This window comes from Festucalex cinctus, chromosome 5, assembly GCF_051991245.1.
Source record: "Festucalex cinctus isolate MCC-2025b chromosome 5, RoL_Fcin_1.0, whole genome shotgun sequence".
NCBI lineage: Eukaryota > Metazoa > Chordata > Actinopteri > Syngnathiformes > Syngnathidae > Festucalex > Festucalex cinctus.
The window spans coordinates 22,490,744-22,509,107 of NC_135415.1; the positions used below are offsets into that span (position 1 = coordinate 22,490,744).

The window sequence follows — 18,364 nt, forward strand, 5'->3', positions numbered from 1 at the left end:
CCGACTTGGTCTTTCTTTATGCTGATGAAAAATATTTTGCAACGTATTAGAACCTCTAAGGCAGGGGTGTCCAAACTACGGCCCGGGGGCCATTTGCGGTCCGCCGACCATTTTTCAGTGGCCCGCGGCACATGCTAAGAATGGCATTTTGACTCAGTTAAAATAAATTAACAAAAACAAAAATGTTTGGAGATGGTCAAAATAAGAAAGGAGGGTTTTGAAAAACAGGTGCCATTAAAGGTTATTTTAGTTAACTAAAACTAATGAAAAAACTAAAACTAAAATTCAAAAAACAATATCCATCCATTTTCTTGACTGCTTATTCCTCACAAGGGTCGGGTGAGTGCTGGAGCCTATCTCAGCTGGCTTTGGGCAGGAGGCGGGGTACATCCTGGACTGATTGCCAGCCAATCGCAGCAAAAAACAATATTGTTACCGAAATAAAATAAAAACAAAAACTAACTGAAACTACATTTTATGTTTACAAAACTAACTAAAACTAACTATAATTGTAGCAAACATGTCCCTCGTTTTAGTCTTTGGTAATTAATTTAATGCATGAGCCTTTGGGGATGATTTTAAATGTGATTTTTAGTCATTTATTTTGATATAAACCGGAATAATGACATTTGAAAGTATGTCACACAGAGGTGACATCATCTAGCAGCAGCCAATAGAAAAGCTCCTTCAGATGACATTGTTCCCATGTTAAATATTGCGTACAAGTAATACACATTTCTTTAAAAAAAAAAAAAAAAAAAAAGCTAATACTAATACTGAACCTAACAAACTAAACTAAACCTAAGCATTTTTTAAAGAACGAAACTAATAAAAACTAACAGAACCACCCTGAAAACTAATAAAAATTAACTAAAATGAAAAATTCCAAAACTTTAAAAACCCTATTGCCATATTACAAATAAATTGGTTTATATACTGGAGCATTTTTCTAAATATGCAAAAGCACAAATAAATTATTTGTACAATTTTTAGGACAAAACACAATTTCTCTTCATAACATTATGTGGCCCTTGCGCCCTTCTGATTTTCTGTATGTGGCCCTCAAATGACAAAGTTTGGACACCCCTGTTCTAAAGTCATTCCAGGACTCGGCTGCAGTCTTATTTATTTATATATTTATTTATTTATTTATTTATTTTTAATCGTCACTATTGCCATATTGCATTGGGAAGCCAAGACAGTTTTTTTTTTTTTTTTTGTACAGTTTCTTCTTCTTCATCCATGCTTACATTTATGCACCGTTTCATTCGGGAAACTTCCAGAGAGGATTGTGTAAGAGCTCTTTCAGTCTATTAAAAGGCTTGCAGATTGCAGGACATCACCTTGAGCTTATAAAGGCCTTGGCTGTGTGGCGAACTCCGTTCTTAGCTTTAGATCTCCTCAGCCAGCCTATGTGGTGGGCTCTCATCTTGTTTGCGTGCAGGGGTTGGGTTTGAGGAACTCCACATGAAACCAGCTTGTTTAAGACTTTTTTGCATGCTGCAGCTGAGCTTTGCACCGCTGACGCGGCATTTCTGCTTGCATGTTGTGTCGTTTTTGGCAACAAAGGCTTTTTTTCTTTTCCTGCTTTGCATGTCATAACGACAATAGAATACAGTAGAGGACTTGTCAAGACAACCACTTGAATCAGAGGTTGTAAACTTTCAAAAGACATACAGTACAGGCTAAAAGTTTGGACATACCTTCTCATGCAATGCATTGTCTTTATTTTCATGACTATTTACATTGTAGATTCTCACTGAAGCTATCACAACTATGAATGAACACGTGGAGTTATGTACTTAAAAAAGGGGAAATAATTGAAAACAAGTTTTCTATTCTAGTTTCGGTAAAATACCGTATTTTCCGCACTATAAGGCGCACCTCATTATAAGGCGCACATTCAAAGTATGACATATGTTCAAAACTTTTCCATATATAAGGCGCACCGCACTATAAGGCGCATCGCATTATAAGGCGCGCCTTCAATGAATGACATATTTTTAAACTTTTTTCATATATAAGGCGCTACAGTAGAGGCTGGGGTTACGTTATGCATCCATTAGATGGTGCTGCGCTAAAGGGAATGTCAACAAAACAGTCAGATAGGTCAGTCAAAATTTATTAATAGATTATAAACCAGCTTTCTGACAACTCCATTCACTCCCAAAATGAATAAACAGCTGTTTTATTATTTTCTCTGATGTAAAGTATTAGTATTGTTAGCTAGCGATCCAAGATGGCGGGATCTTCTGCGCATGCGTGTCACCGATCGTGCAGGGTCACCGATAGCGTCTTGACAGCGAGACCTGTTGCGGCTCAATATTGATCCATATATAAGGCGCACTGGATTATAAGGCGTATGGTCAGCTTTTGAAAAAGACTTTTCAAAAGCTGACCATATAGTGCGGAAAATACGGTAGTCACTCTCCGCTCTGATGATTCTTTTGCACACTCTAGGCATTCCCTCGATGAGCTTCAAGAGTCATCACCTGAAATGATTTTCCAACAGTATTGAAGGAGTTCCCAGAGGTGAGGATGCCAAGAGTGTGCAAAGCAGTAATCAGAGCAAAGAAACTAGAATATAAAACATGTTTTCGGTTATTTCACCTTTTTTGTTATGCACATAACTCGTGTAATACGTGTTCTTTCTTAGTTTTGATGCTTTCAGTGAGAATCTACAATGTAAATAGTAATGACAAACAGCAAACACAATGAATGAGATGTGTGTGTGCGCATGTCCAAAATTTGGGCCTGTACTGGAGATATTTACCTCTTATATGTGCCTGAATTTTGTCATTAGCCTTCATGGATATGTGCGTTTATTGTTGTCCACACAACATGGCTTCTTCAATGCATCTATTGTACTTCAAAACATACGTAAACAAACTAATTTAGACAGTGGATCATCCAAAGTCACTTTTAGGTTGTTTAGCATATTATTTATTATTTTATTTTGCTTATTGTAGTTTAGTATTTTATTGACTGTTTTTAATGTATTATAATTTTATTTTGCTTATTGTACTGTATATTAGTATTTTATTGACTGTTTTTTTTTTTTTTTTTTTTTTTTACTAGGGATGTTCAATTCTTTTTTGCAGACCGATACTCAGACCCTCAGTACTCACCGATACCGATACCAACTGCCGATACCAGTAGTACATTTTGACAAATAAAAAAAATCACTAAAAGATATTTTTAAACAAATATAATTCCTTTAATTTTGACAACAACAACAACAAAAAAGCACAGTCACTCTTCAATAGTCTTCACGCTCAAAATAAAACACAAAAATGCTCTTTTAGTTTAAGATTCACAATTTTGAAGTATTTCCAAACCGGTGAAATTTGGTGAAAAATTGCTGCAAGCTAGCGCCAGTTACAGGCGTCTGCGTCACGAGTACTCGAGTACTTGAAAAAAGGCTGGTATCGGCCCGATACCGATACCTGGTATCGGTACTCGCCCATCCCTAATTTTTACAGTTGGTTTTACTAGATTTTATGTTTATGATAATATGCGGATCTCAATGTGCAGCACTTCGAAAACGCTTGTTTCTAAAATGTGCTAACGAAGTAAAGTGGATTGGATTGGATAATCATTTAAAGTCAGCACTCCTCACATGACCTCCTTTGTTTTGCTTTTATCCTTGAGTTTTGGTGACATTTGAAGTTTGAATATTTGTTGGTCTATAGACTCTATATGTACCCCCGTATACCGTCCCTTGGTCAAAGTCAGCTGGGAAAGACAAATGAAGACAATCGGTTCAAAAAGGATGGATGGGCAGTGAAGGTCGACTTTGCGTGATTATGATTCAATAACTTGTGGAGAGGAGAGATGTCTGGCACACAGTGTCCCACCCTTGAAACTGACTATTAATGCTTCACACACACCCGCAAACAGACTGTTCACAAATACAGACCGGGGGGACACAGACACAAGCCCACACCCTCAGACAGATGGTTCGCAAGCACACGCACACACACACACACATGCACCAAGTAGCCGCGCTCCAGCCAGACAGCATGTTGAACAGATAACTTCTTTTGATGTCTTCGCCGCAAAGTCACGAGGGAGATGATTTATGGAAGGCTTTTCCCGCCAAAATTCTCTTGTTTTTCCTTCGTCTGAAATGTCAGTGGCTGGCGTTTTAACAGAGCTTTTTTTTTTCCCCCCTCAAACTGGTCTCCTCCCAGACACTGGGAGTCATTAAATGACACACGGAACGAGGAGAGCCCTGCTAGACATAACGAAAGCTGGAAATAGGAAGAGCTTCAGACGCACACTCATGCAGCCAAGTAGGTGATAGCGACCCGATGGGAAGCCTGTTATTTGGAAAACTGCATTGGGGGTGTTTACCCAACAATTAAGAGCCTGACTAACAGTCTGCTGCCGTGACAGCCCGTTTCTATTACCGTCTGCAAAGCAAAGCAGATCGGACGGAGAACGGATATTATTCAATGTTCGTCAGTGTTTGTGGCACGGTGTCACTCGTGCCTCGCTGCACGACTCCCGCTGCATAACACCGACGTATGACCTTATTCCAGATGGGAGTCGTTTTTTTTTTTTTTGCCCTGACAAGTTTAGATGCCCGATTAGGAAACACTGACAGACAAAGAAGGAAACCACGTGATGCCGTCTGCTGAAAATAGAAGGAAAAGATTCTTTTTAAAGTAACCACAAGACCCAAAATAGACGTTTCCAGGCTCAAGCCTGTGAGGGAAGGTGCGCAGAGGGCGAGGGAAGTCTATCTTAAGGGCGGGTAATTACTGCCCTCATCCACTAAAAGAAGCACGGATTCCCTCTCAGGCTGCCCTACTTTCAAGATCTCTATCTTGGGCCAGCTTTGTAGAGCAGACAGATTACCCACAGTATCCAGGTGAGAGGTGGACCAAACTGTGCAAACGCCATGTAACCGTTTGACAGTCGTGTTTTCAGCTGTGAATATGCGCAGAACATATTTTCAACATCAGACACATTACGTACACATGCAAACTCAAATACAAAAGATGTATAAAATAAGGCTCACTTTTGATTGACAGTCATAGAATTACATGTTGCTAAATGGGGTAATCAAAATGCGGAATGTTGTAGGAAATAATGGACATATATCATTCCTGAACTAACATTTTCAATAACATTCCTGGTGGGTTGATTGGAGACTCTAAATTGCCCGTAGGTGCGACTGTGACTTCATGTGTAGCCCATGTGTCTTGTCTAAAAATAGCTTACCAGTGAAGTGATCATTTGCAGAGATTTATAGAAATGAAGTGTTGCATCTGTTTCCTAAATCCATCCATCCATCCATCCATCCATCCATCCATCCATCCATCCATCCATCCATCCATCCATTTATTCCTTCCATCCATCATCCATCCATCTATTTATTCCATCCATCCAACCATCCATCCATCCATCCATCTATTTATTCCATCCATCCATCCATCCATCCATTTATTCCATCCATCCATCCATTTATTCCTTCCATCCATCCATCCATCCATCCATCCATTTATTCCTTCCATCCATCATCCATCCATCCATCCATCCATCCATCCATCTATTTAATCCATCCATCCATCCATTTATTCCTTCCATCCATCATCCATCCATCCATTTATTCCTTCCATCCATCATCCATCCATCCATCCATCCATCCATCCATCTATTTATTCCATCCATCCAACCATCCATCCATCCATCCATCCATCCATCCATCCATCCATCTATCTATTCCATCCATCTATTTATTCCATCCATCCATCCATCCATCCATCCATCCATCCATCCATTTATTCCATCCATCCATCCATTTATTCCTTCCATCCATCCATCCATTTATTCCTTCCATCCATCATCCATCCATCCATCCATCCATCCATCCATCCATCCATCCATTTATTCCTTCCATCCATCATCCATCCACTATTTATTCCATCCATCCATCCATCCATCCATCCATCCATCCATCCATCCATCTATCTATTCCATCCATCTATTTATTCCATCCATCCATCCATCCATCCATCCATCCATCCATCCATCCATCCATCCATCCATCCATCCATTTATTCCATCCATCCATCCATTTATTCCTTCCATCCATCCATCCATTTATTCCTTCCATCCATCATCCATCCATCCATCCATCCATCCATCCATCCATCCATCCATCCATCCATCCATCCATCCATCCATCCTCTTGACCGCTTATTCCTCACAAGGGTCGCGGGGGGTGCTGGAGCCTATCTCAGCTGGCTTTCGGCAGTGGGGGGGGTACACCCTGGACTGGTTGCCAGCCAATCGCAGGTTTCCTAAATCATTGTTGATAATTATTGGCAAATATCATAAGCATGATCAATGTCTTCACATATCACTCATTTTTTAGTAAATACCCATTTGATACCGATTTTTTAATACTGATACCAGTACGAATACTCACTTCTAGTTTTGATATATACTGTAAAATCTAAAATTAGAATGGTATTGGCCCAGTAACTGTAGCCTACCTGCTATTGATACTTGCCCATCCCTTTTTATTACCGCATAATTCAAAGTTATGTTAGCAAATGTGTTATTTCATCCTTTGCCATTACTTAGTCCCGAATGAAGTACTCACTTTCAAAAAGGTTGCTGACGCCTGCTTTAGAAATTCCACAGTATTACAAACAGCACTAAGTATGACGTAACTGCAGTCAGTGCAAATTATAACCACAATAATAAATATATTGGCAAATTATGACCTAAGCGTTACTATCTTTGTCACTGGCAGTGTAGTGGTTTACTTGCCTGACTTTCTTCCAGGCGTGTGAGTTCAGGTCCTACCCAATGATCTCATTTAATTGTACAGGTTGTGGCTTGCTAGTATTAGTATATTAGATCTTGGCTTAAGCGGACCCTTTGTTTACACGTGATGTGCTATCATTAAATATTGGTGACTGTCATGCCTCTAAGGAAGATGGGAGTTTTCCCAACTGTGTCCTGTCTAAACAACAATTTGTTTTAAACATCACTGTTGAACTGAGCTCAAGCAAAAGCTTCACGGCTCAGAAAATGAATTTGGGATGGGAGGGAGGCTCACTTCCTTCCTCTGCTTCTTTTTTCTGTATCAGCCTCTCGCTGCCAGGCTTGCGTGTTGTTCGGCCTCGGTCAGGCGTGTTTGGAGCGTCTCTGTCACATCCTGCTGCTAAATCCACTCGTTCCTCTGTGTCCATATATGTGTGCATCAAGTGCTGCCAGTGCAAACGCACGAGCAACGATCACTCTTCATCTTTCCCCACTCATCTCCTCCTACCTTGTCAGCAAATACTCGATGACTAATAACATAACCTCTGGTATAAATAACATCTCACAATCTTGCTCCCTCGGTGGTTTCGATGCTCGCGCACTGTAAAAAAAACTCCATCTTTCAAGGCGATTGCTCTCGTCCGTGGCATCGTTTTTCGGTGACACACATTGCGCACCTTTGTATTGGCAGGATGTGGGTCAAATCACGAGCCTGTATCAAATGTAGAACTCGGAAGCAGGTCAGATGAACCGTTATGCATTGGCCCAGATATCTTAACCTATATTCGCTCCATTGTGTCAAAGGGTGGGAAAATGTCACAAAAGGTTTTGTCCCGCTCTTTTGAAACCCCGAGGTGTCACGGCCAGAATGCACCGTGCAGGACTATTGAGTGTCAGGATGGATTGGAGAATGTGATTTTCCACTTGAAAAAATGGTTCTGCAGCAACGTTACCAGAGCCTTGTTTGTCATTTCTTTACTGTCAGCCTAAAGACAGTAAACAAAGCTTGTGGCATTGTCATATTTTATCTGCTCTGTCTCTGCATCTCAGCCTAACCAGCCGAGACTTGTTAGCGGGAGTTGCAGCCAACTTTACATCATCCTCAAGTGGAGATCTTGCAGTTCCTTTTAACACATTCATTGCCAGACCAGCAAAAAAAAAAAAAAGCATCATTTGACGTCTTTTTCCGTCAATGGCAGTGAATGAGTTAAATGTACTTTGCATGTGCCGTTCTCCTGCTTGGAGTCCGTTATACTTCCGCCATGTAACTGTGACTCTACTGAATTTAAAACGAATGAGGGGCCAGATAATTAAAAATGACTTGACTGTACAAATTTGAGAAATGTTGCCACTGTTGGAATGGAACATTGTTGTGCACACTTTTCAAGCAACATTTGATGGATTATTGTTCTCCAGCCGTGGCACGATGGTTGACTGGTTAGCACGTCCGCCACCCAGTACTGAGGACACAAGATCGAGTCCAGGCTCCGGCCTTCCTGGGTGGAGTTTTCATGTTCTCCCCGTGCCTGCGTGGGTCTTCTCCGGGTACCCCGGTCTCCTCCCACATTCCAAAGACATGCATGGCAGGTTAATTGGGCGCGCCAAATTGTCCCTAGGTGTGCTTGTGAGTGTGAGTGGTTGTTCGTCTCTGTGTGCCCTGCGATTGGCTGGCAACCAGTCCAGGGTGTACCCCACCTGCTGCTTGAAGCCAGCTGGGATAGGCTCCAGCACCCCAACAACGCTTGTAAGGAAGAAGGGGTTAAGAAAATGGATGGATGGATGGATGGATGGATGGATGGATGGATGGATGGATGGATGGATGGATGGATGGATGGACTTGCAAGAAAGATGGGCAATGTAATCAATACTGAAACCCGTGTCATAAACTCAATTTTTCAACATCCCATAGTAAAGTCATACATTGTCAGTTATTAAAATGTGGTTTTATTGTTTTAAGTTATACATTGATTATCTTATTCTTTCTATGCTTGTGTGATTAATTATTAATATTTTAATGAGATGGGAGCCACCATATGATTTCATTTTTTAAAGTAAGAGTGTGTTTTATTGGTTTAATGTGACAATAATACCGCAGGGGTTAACTTGTTTTTTTTTGTTGTTGTTTTTTTTTTACACTTGTCAGGCCAATTTAACAAATTTGTTAAAAGTGTGATTGCACAGTTGCTACATGCTAATCAGTTATTATCCATCCCAATCAAACCCACAAGCTCAGAACTATGAGGCAGACGTATTAATCAATTTGACACACTTTGATGCCCTAAGCAGGTATTAACTCAAGATTAATATCCATCAATTATAATCCAAATGTTTTCACTGAGATTTGATAATAAATTTTGTAAAATGTTGATGTTGCCTATTTAATGTTATAAGAGGAGCAGTCACAAAGAAGTATAATTTTTTTCTTCCAGCACAGCTCTGCCTTTAAGTGTTTTGCACATAGCTGCAGTCTGATAGCGCCGCTCTCGTTTAATTAGCATAAAAGAGCGTCGGATAGCCGCTTCAGGGGGAGCTCCTGTTTCGTCGTCTTTTGATGCGTGCATGTACAAAGGCCTGGCAGAGTACAACAGCAGGAGTCCCGTGACTGCCCTGTAATAGAAGGAAACTGTAATTATAGAGAAGAGGAACCCTTCGAGATGTCAAATTGTCTCTTGAGGAAGTTCAAAGATGAGCGGCTGCGAGACGCGCCAAGCGTTTGAGGTGATGTTTGGGAACGTGATGGGTTACATTTTGACTCGATAGTGCAGCATCTGGACGAAAGAGAGAGACCTCGAAGAAATTGCTGATTAAATCCTCAGTTCAGCATAAAACCATGTATCATTCAATTTCAGTGAAACGCACGCTTGACAGTAAAAAATTGTATCACAGTTTCCTGTTGCAGCCCATGATACTCAAGAAACGATGATAGCTGCTTCAACAACATTCTTGCATTAATTCCCTATGTTGCAAGACTCTTGACTCATTCATTCCTTTACATCAAACTCTCCTCCCGGACCTACTGCAACGTCCCACAGCATTCTGAGTAATGAGGAATAATCAATATGATGATGGACTTAATGGCAAATAAGCAAGCGCACGTGGGAAATGTGATGATTGCCAATGACTTTTTGCGTTAGTTGCTTGCTAGACTTTTTCACAAAGAAAGTTGCAATAAGAGTTTTGTGTCATTCCCGATTGGTTCATTGATAGATGTGTACACACTAAAAAGAAGGAGGTGGGCAGGACAAAAACGAGTTCTGTTGTTGTGGAACTTGTGCGGTTTTTTTTCTCTCTTGGAGGTTTCGAGGTTAAAGTTAACAAGGCCACAGTGAGAAGTAACCCAGCCTGCATGCATTATTCAAAATGGCGAGTGAGCTGAAGCATATCCCAGCTGATATCTGATGTGAGTACACCCTGGACTGGTCACCAAAAGACAAGCGACTATTCACATTCAGATTTACGGATATTTTAAGGGTATTCCAATACGGTTTGTAATGTTGGAGAAATTTGGAAAACCTCAAGAAAACAGACACAAAAACCATACAAACATTAGAACTGCGAGACAGACATGCTAACCACGTTCCCCATCCAAACTATGAAAAAATGTGACTTACAGTCAGAAAAATCCTGTATAAAGTACAGTGTCTATATTCAAGTAATTGAGGAATTAGAGCAGGGGTCTGCAACCTGCGGTTCTGGGGCCACGTGTGGCCCACTCTGGATCTCTAAAACAAACAAACAAACAAAAAAAAAGAGTAGAAATTAAGTTGGGGGTTTTTACATATACATTTATTTTCTTTAGATGAAATAGTCCATTATTAATTCAAATGAATTAATAATTTAGATTAAAAATCCATCCATCCATTTTCTTAACTGCTTTTCCTCACTAGGGTCGCGAGGGCGCTGGAACCTATCCCAGCTGGCTTTGGGCAGTAGGCAGGGTACAGCCTAAACTGGTTGCCAAAAAAATGAATAATTAAATATTTAAAAAATGTCAGAGTTCCAATTTTAAGTTGGAAGGTAGATGAAAAGTTTTTTTTTAAATTACCTAGAAATGTCCAGAAAGTGACCAAAAAATGTCCAAAAGGGAAGAGAAAACCAGAAATTTACCACACAATGTCCATAGACTTGTCAAAAATGTCAGAGAATAAATTAAAAAAAGAACAAAACATTCAAAAAGTAACCATAAAATATCCAAAAACAAAAGAAGAAAGGTAGAACATGACCATAAAATGTCTTTGGAATTGTCCAAAAAGTCAGAAAAATAAAAAATAAAATAAAAAATAAAAAATAAATAAAAAAGGCAGAAAAAAAATTCAAAAAAGAACTATAAAATGTCAAAAAATTATCTTAAAATGACGACAAAGTTGCCAAAAATGTCAGAAAATTGTTAGTTTAAAAAAAAGCCATAAAAACATGTCAAAAAATAGCCATAAAATGTTCAAAAAAGTAAGAGGAAAGGTAGACGGTAAATGGTTACAATAATTCCCATAAAATTGCCAAAAATGTCAGAAATTTGACAGAAGGGCAGAATTGTGCAAAAATGTAATGAAGTATGAAAAGTTTGAGGGGAAAAAAATCCCAAAACAGAAGATAAAAGATAGAAGAAAATAAATGTCAAAGTATTGGATTCTGCACATTTTTATGTTATGGTGCAAATCTATTTAGTACATTAGACTAACACTAACACATTGTTTCCTTCATCACAATCTTCACGTTTTTTGAAGCTCCAGACATATTTGTTGTTATTTATTTGGTCTAAAATGGTTCTTTTGATACTCAAGGATGTTGGCCCGTGAATTAGAGAAATAAAGTAATTTCTTCATGTGAACACCACGTTGCACAAGGCTTTGGAGGCTTCTTTGAAGCGTCCCCCCCAAAAAAAAATAAGTCAGTCTGAATTCTTGGACTGACAGCGATAGTGCAGATGGGTGGAGTAAGAAGTGGGGTGGGAATAGACTGACATACTATTGCTCAAAACCTCGACAGGTTGCCCTCCCTCACATAAACTTTGGGAAGCAGATAAACAGACAAGATTGCATCAGATTGCATGAACGTGACATTCACTGATGACTCACTCATAGCACGGGGATTACCCACCACAGCAGGCCACAACAGAACGTACACCTGCACATTGTAATGGGATCATCATCCAACACAAGCTGCATCAAAAAGTCTGACTCAATAAAGAAAACAATGCTCAGTTTAATGTGTCAATGTGTTTGTTACTTGTCGTTTACAGCGGTCTAAGAACGGCACCATATTGCCAGACTAAAAACAATAGAATTGAGGACTGACCTAACGGGACATCCATCCATCAATTTTCTTCAACCTTGACTGCTGGTCACTCACCCTCAGACAGCCACATTCAGATTCACACATTTATATTCTTCAAATCACCTAACAAGTCTAACATGCACACTTTTGCACGGGAGGAAACGGGAATGCCCGGAGAAAGCAGAGGGAGAATTTGGCAAACGAAACACGGAAAGGCCCCAGACGGGATTCCGGAACCTTTGACTGTGAGGTAGACGTGCAAACCACACGCTCCACTGCGCCTGGAACAGACCGTGTTGAACCTCAGACGTTCCACTACATATTCCTTTCAGAGTGCTCCACTCATAACTTACAAGCCTTTAAAGTTTCCAGGAGCTTTATACGGGAGCTGGAAAGCTGTGGGCGAGTTGCTAAAAAAAAAAAAAGTTGTCTGTGAGTAAAGGGCCCCATGTTTGATTCCTCAAACTCCCCCATTTGCTTCCTGGACATGGAGAAACTACTCACTGTTCCTGTGTGTCATTACTAGCATGTGCTTCAGTAGTCAATTATACTTCAATGGATTTGTAAAATAGTCTCAAAAAGTCACTTGGTAGCCTTCGGGCTAATAGAGATAGCAGTAAATGTATTCTGTTAATGTTTCTACAACCTGCAACTGATTTTTCTCTTTGCTGATCAGACACGCTGTCATCTGCAACAGGTTTCCAGTTAAAGCTAGAAGCGCACATCTCACAACATGTTTTGTTCCTTTGTCTCTCTTTAAACAAAAAGCCTTTTAGTGTCGTGAGATAAAAAACACCGGATGACTGGATCCCACCCTCAGCTGGCTGCAAAACAAGTCTGCACTCTTACTCACAGCCACGTTACCGCACTGATGACATCACAGGCCTTGCCTGGCTAAAAATACAATACGGACTTTGTGATTCGCTCGTCGCATTCATGTCACGGCGGTCCAAAAAAAGACCCGCGGCTCTAAAAATAGACCACAAACAATAGGTTAGGATTGGCGTTATTAAGTAGCTCAGTAGTTGCTGGGATTATGAGTCGCCAGGGGAGACACAGAGGCGTTGTTGTTGTTGCTGACGTGACACTTGTGGTCACAATGACTGTGCACAAACTAACCCTGAGACTTTTTTGCTTGTGCAGGGAAGTCCATTCATGCAACAGGAGAAACAACACATTTTTATTTATTTATTTTTTTGCCCTGCTTTAATACGAACCCACACCAAAGTTCTTGTTATTTATAGATTGAGGGTATTTTGGGGGGAAAAAAAGTTGAAACCCCCATCTGTTGTAAGCTTTTTATATGCACCCTTATGGCCCTGAGTTATTGCTTTCGGAAGAATTTCCCCTTTCTTCTTTTCCAAACGTGCTGGATGTGTTCCAGACGCTCCTTCCGCTTGGATTCGGTGTCGTGCTTCCAAATCTTTGTGCTTCCTCCTCCCAGCTTGATCCCCTCTGGCCCCCGCTGACCTTTACACAAACAGGAAGAGGCGCTAAATAAATAATGTTTTAACACACTCGCTCGCATAATCCTGCTCAATCCTGCATTTTATTTGTTTTTCTCCAACCCTCCCAACAATCCAATCCTTGATTAATGCCTTAAAAGGCATATGGGTAGCCTATCAGATAAGGGTGTGCACACATGAATGCACACAAACCAGGATTAAAGGTGAAACCGCGGTGGCTTTATTAATCATTATAAATCTGATGATGGGGCGGACGGTATTTGCAGATGTGACATACACATAGCGATTAGCGCTATCCAGATGTTCCCTCTAATGTATTTTCTGCAGCAAAACAATCGCTTATTATACAGTTGGCACGCAAATTAAGCACATTGGACTACTACCAAATTGGAATTTATGACTAATTGTTGGTACTTTGTATAATTGTTATTAATTACTTACGTTTGCATAACGAGATGGTTGGTGTTGAAATGCTTGAGCACACTGACATCTGAGGCGAGCGAGATTTGAGGTTTACGGTTTACTTTAAAGTGAGATGACAAGTTAGAAATGAGATTTAATCAACTCTAGTCAATTTTCTAATTGTCTAGTTTCTAATTGACAGCGGTTTGACCCCGGAACAGATAACTTTTTAAAATTTAAATGAAAGGGTGAGTTTACCGGTTTAAAAATAAAATAAAAGTATTTATTTTAGCTTGAGCTTCATTAGCAACACATAATTAGCAACATTTCTTCTCAACAGGATGGTTTATTACCTGTGTTGTTGTTGTTTTTTAATGGACTGTAGGCTCCATCAGAAAAAAAACTACAACTTCATGTTTACAGTGCTAATGCTAGTTTAGTATTATTACAGTTTTTTTTTTTTTTTTTTTTTTTTAACCAGAGACAGAAGGTGTTAGCTTGAGCTTCATTAGCAACACATAGTTATCAACATTTCTTCTCAACAGGATGGCTTATTACCTGTGTTTTTTTTGTTTTTTGTATTTTTTTTAACATTTTTTTTTTATGGACTGTACATCAGAAAAAAATACAACTTCAAACTGATAAGTGTCATGTTATAGTTACACTATACAAATAAGTTATGCTACCAGTACCAGGTTGGTGGTGGTTGGCTGTGGTTTGTTTACAGTGCTAATGCTAGCTTAATATTGCTATCGCTACTTGTGACAGCGGTTCTGTGAACTTGTGAAGCTCAGAAATGTCAATTATTGAGCATTATTATCATGTGGACGAAAATAAGTAAAGCCAACAAGATGTTCACAAGATGCTAGCCTGCTTTCTGACAACTATTAAGTTACCCTTGAGCAACGCAATGATGACTATTCTGAAGAGGTACAGCAATGTTTTAAATCAATTTCTTGATTCCAGCATTGACGTTTTGCTTCCTTCCAGTAGTTGTGCATTAGAATCTCATTGGACTCATGATGAAAGTTTCTGTGATGAGCCTGAGTCCTAAACATGTCTCCAGCTCTTGCCAGTTCATTGGGTGCGGTGCACAGAGCGCCTCACCGTTCCAACCGCATCAGACACTTCCTCATGTCTCTCTTTTCATCTTTGTGCACATTAAGCGTTTCCTCTCCCGCCTTTTATTTTCCTCTGTAGGTTTGTCCCATCTAAAATACCTGCGGCACATTTACATATCTCCTTTCATTGCCGGCCTGCTCCTCCCTCGAGCCAAACTCGCCCGAGGCCAAGAGCATGTCTGCACTGCCAGCACAGAATGCAGAGAAGAGAATTGAGTGAGGTGCACTAGAGGAACAAAGGTTGTCGTTGGCCGCTTTGTAACGGAGAACCTTTAGCAGCTGTGCTGCATGCAGCATGCTGTTTTCAGTTGAGATGAGTGATCGTTCAATACACAGCGACTATGATATTTTTCTGCACGGGTCAGCCACCTCTAACTGGTAGTCAAAGCTAATGACGGAACTGTATAGCCTACAGCACATAGTAGATGTGCTGATATGAAATAACCAGGACTGTATGTATTTTTTTTAATCATTTGTTTTTCTTTGTAACTATGTGTGGCCATCAAAAAAGTCTGTTGCAAACATCATCCAAAGGCCAATGAGTCGTCATATTCCTTAACACATCCACTGCCAGCCCAGCAAAAAAAAAAAAAAAGCATCATTTGACGTCTTCTTCCGTCAATGGCAGTGAATGTGTTAAGGTGAACATATTCATATAGGCGGCAGAAATGAGGTCAGTGTATTTCATGTATCACACGCTTCGTGCAACGCAGCCACTCGGATTATTGTGGTCGCACTGAAAGGCCTCCTTTCAACCGGCAGCCCGGTGACATCTCATGTCTCATTAACTCCCAGCCGACAGGTGAGAGCGCAGCTGCAAGAATCTGTCAGAGGTGAGGCTAGCAAGAGTGGTCTGTAGCAACTGGCTTCATAAACACACATCAGCTGTAGATGAATCATGAGACTTGAGACAAATGTACATACAGCCCCGCGGGCTCAGTCAACATTCATGACCTCCAAATGATTAGCTCTGTTACACTATTACAGTATTCGCAATTGAAATATGAGAGTAAGTGGAAGGGGGCCGGGTGCCCCCCCCCCCATTTCTAAAAACAACAAACTCGATTATACAATGGTGTGCAAAAGTCTTGGGGCATCACTAACTTTGTTTTAATAACCCTTTTCACATTTGTCATATTGACATAGAAGAAAAAGCAAATATTTGGACAGACAAGATTATGCAAAAAAAAAAAAAAAAAAAGCAAAACCAATTTGTACACATAAATAGCAAATTGGCACAGAAGAACTTAAGGAAATTAGATGCAAATGATGAGTCACTGTGATAAACATCAGGAAATATTACTCGTGTTCTAGTAGTCGCTCTGTAAACAAATACAGTGCGGCTCAGCCTTTGGCCTTTGGACATCATAGCTAGCTTTGGCGGTACGTCAAATTTAATTTGAAACCACATTTAATAAAAATAAAACATTTTTTTTGTTGTTCAAAAATATTCCCTAAAAATACATCCAAAGTATGTTACATTTTTCATTTCTATTAAACATGTTGCAAATTTGTAACAATAGGAAGATGCAGATCCCAGCGTGATCAGCGTTTATTTTGGGGAAGGGTTACTTAAAACTACTTAAAACATCATTTTAAAAATATGGTCTTAAATTATGGTATTCAAAGTCTGGGTCAGGGGCTGTTTTTGGCCCCTAGCTGATTTATGTTGCAAATTCGAAAAATTGCATTCAACATGACTCACGTCAGAAGATTACAAACAAGGATTAAGGCTACACTGACAAAGAAAAAAAAGTTTAGAGGGGAAAAAGAAGTTGGTATCAATACAAAACTTCTATGAATGAAGTTGTTTTCTTTAAAGACCCAATAAAGTAAGATCATAGATTTGTTTCAATATACTTGTACATGTTAGAACTTAAGATATAGCATTGTACTGTTTTTCTCTCTTTTTTTTCCAGGTGTGGCTAAAATGGTGGCCAACTACTTCAGCACCTTTATTCAAATCACTGGTTATCTGGCACAATGGTGAGTTTTCTAGCTAGCTAGTTATGCTATATGGCGAAAATGCATCCTCATCGAATGCCTTAATTTGCAGAAGAGCTCAGTGCCTTTATTTTAATTCCCAAACGAGGACGTGATACCATGTACAAGGATTTGCCGATTCTCTGGAGCATGTTTCTTCCAATTGCACTAAGATGAGCGACTCTGAGAAATATCCCACCTCAACTGATAAAATGCTTGACTTTTTGTTCTGCGTTTGGTTCCTTGTCTGGTAACCGAAACGCCTCATGCTTTACTTCTCTTTTTCTTCCAAGCGACTGTTTTCCTCCAGTGTCCACCATGGCCCGGCTGATAAATGAGATTTAGTCGTACCACTTCCTCCTTGACCTTGACAAATGGCGTCCTATCGGGCCTCAGTCCAACCACAGCTGGGCGAATGGGTCATGGGTCAGAATGAGTGAGATAACCACCTGCTAGAGCAGTCTGGAGGCCCTGATATATCTTGTGCTTTGCATAGTGGGGGTAAAGACTTTGGCGGGGGCTGCTTACGTCCGCGTGAGCGTGTGGACATTTGGGAGGTACGCTCAAAGAAAATCAGTGAAGGTCGCCTTTCTCCTGGAGCAGTAAAACAAGCCAACAGATGTTTGACTTCAGCATGATTATCAGTCGGTGCCTGAAAACAATCATGAGAAAGACATCTGACAAATGACAAGAGGTGAAGTATGTCAAGAGCTCGGAAGAGCGCAGACTTCCGCCTAGATTCGAAATCTTAATAAAATGAGATATTAAATTTCCTCTTTTTTGTCTCTTTGTCAATCATTAGGCTAATTTATGTTACCTGGTGACCGAAAGCCATGTTTCCACCAAGTCGTACCTGAGTCAATTCACTTTCCTGAATGCTAAGGAGAGTTGCATTTTCACCAATGGCATGATGGCTGGATCTGATGCACAGTATTCAGATTTGCAAAATAAACGTTAATGGTAGGGATGTAACGATATCCAAACATCACGATACGATATTATTACGATACGAAGGTCACGATACGATAATTATCACGATATTGTGGGCGATATTTTAAAAAGCACAATATTGTAAAAAAGTGAGTGATACTAAAAAACAAAACAAAACACAATATTGTGTTTTTGTACATAACAGCAATGCATATAAACCACCTACAATCTCTAATAACAATATTGAGGCACTTATTTGCTAATGCAAGCACACATTTATCGCTTCACAAGCAAATCAGTTTCCCCTTCATCTAACAATTAGCATAGATTTTAAACATAGAAGGCCAAAACATCCCTAATGAAAATTAAATTGCACTAATGAACTAGCCACTAGAGGGTGCTAGA

The 18,364-nt window shown here is 40.0% G+C and overlaps 1 long non-coding RNA gene across 1 annotated transcript; it reads left to right on the plus strand.

The window, feature by feature from the left end:
- Positions 1 to 4,047: 4,047 nt before the first annotated feature.
- Positions 4,048 to 17,467, plus strand: LOC144018694 (uncharacterized). The gene is made up of 3 exons (XR_013283497.1): positions 4,048 to 4,295; positions 16,966 to 17,032; positions 17,323 to 17,467. It is a non-coding gene; the product is annotated as an uncharacterized LOC144018694 (long non-coding RNA).
- The last annotated feature ends 897 nt before the right edge of the window (positions 17,468 to 18,364 follow it).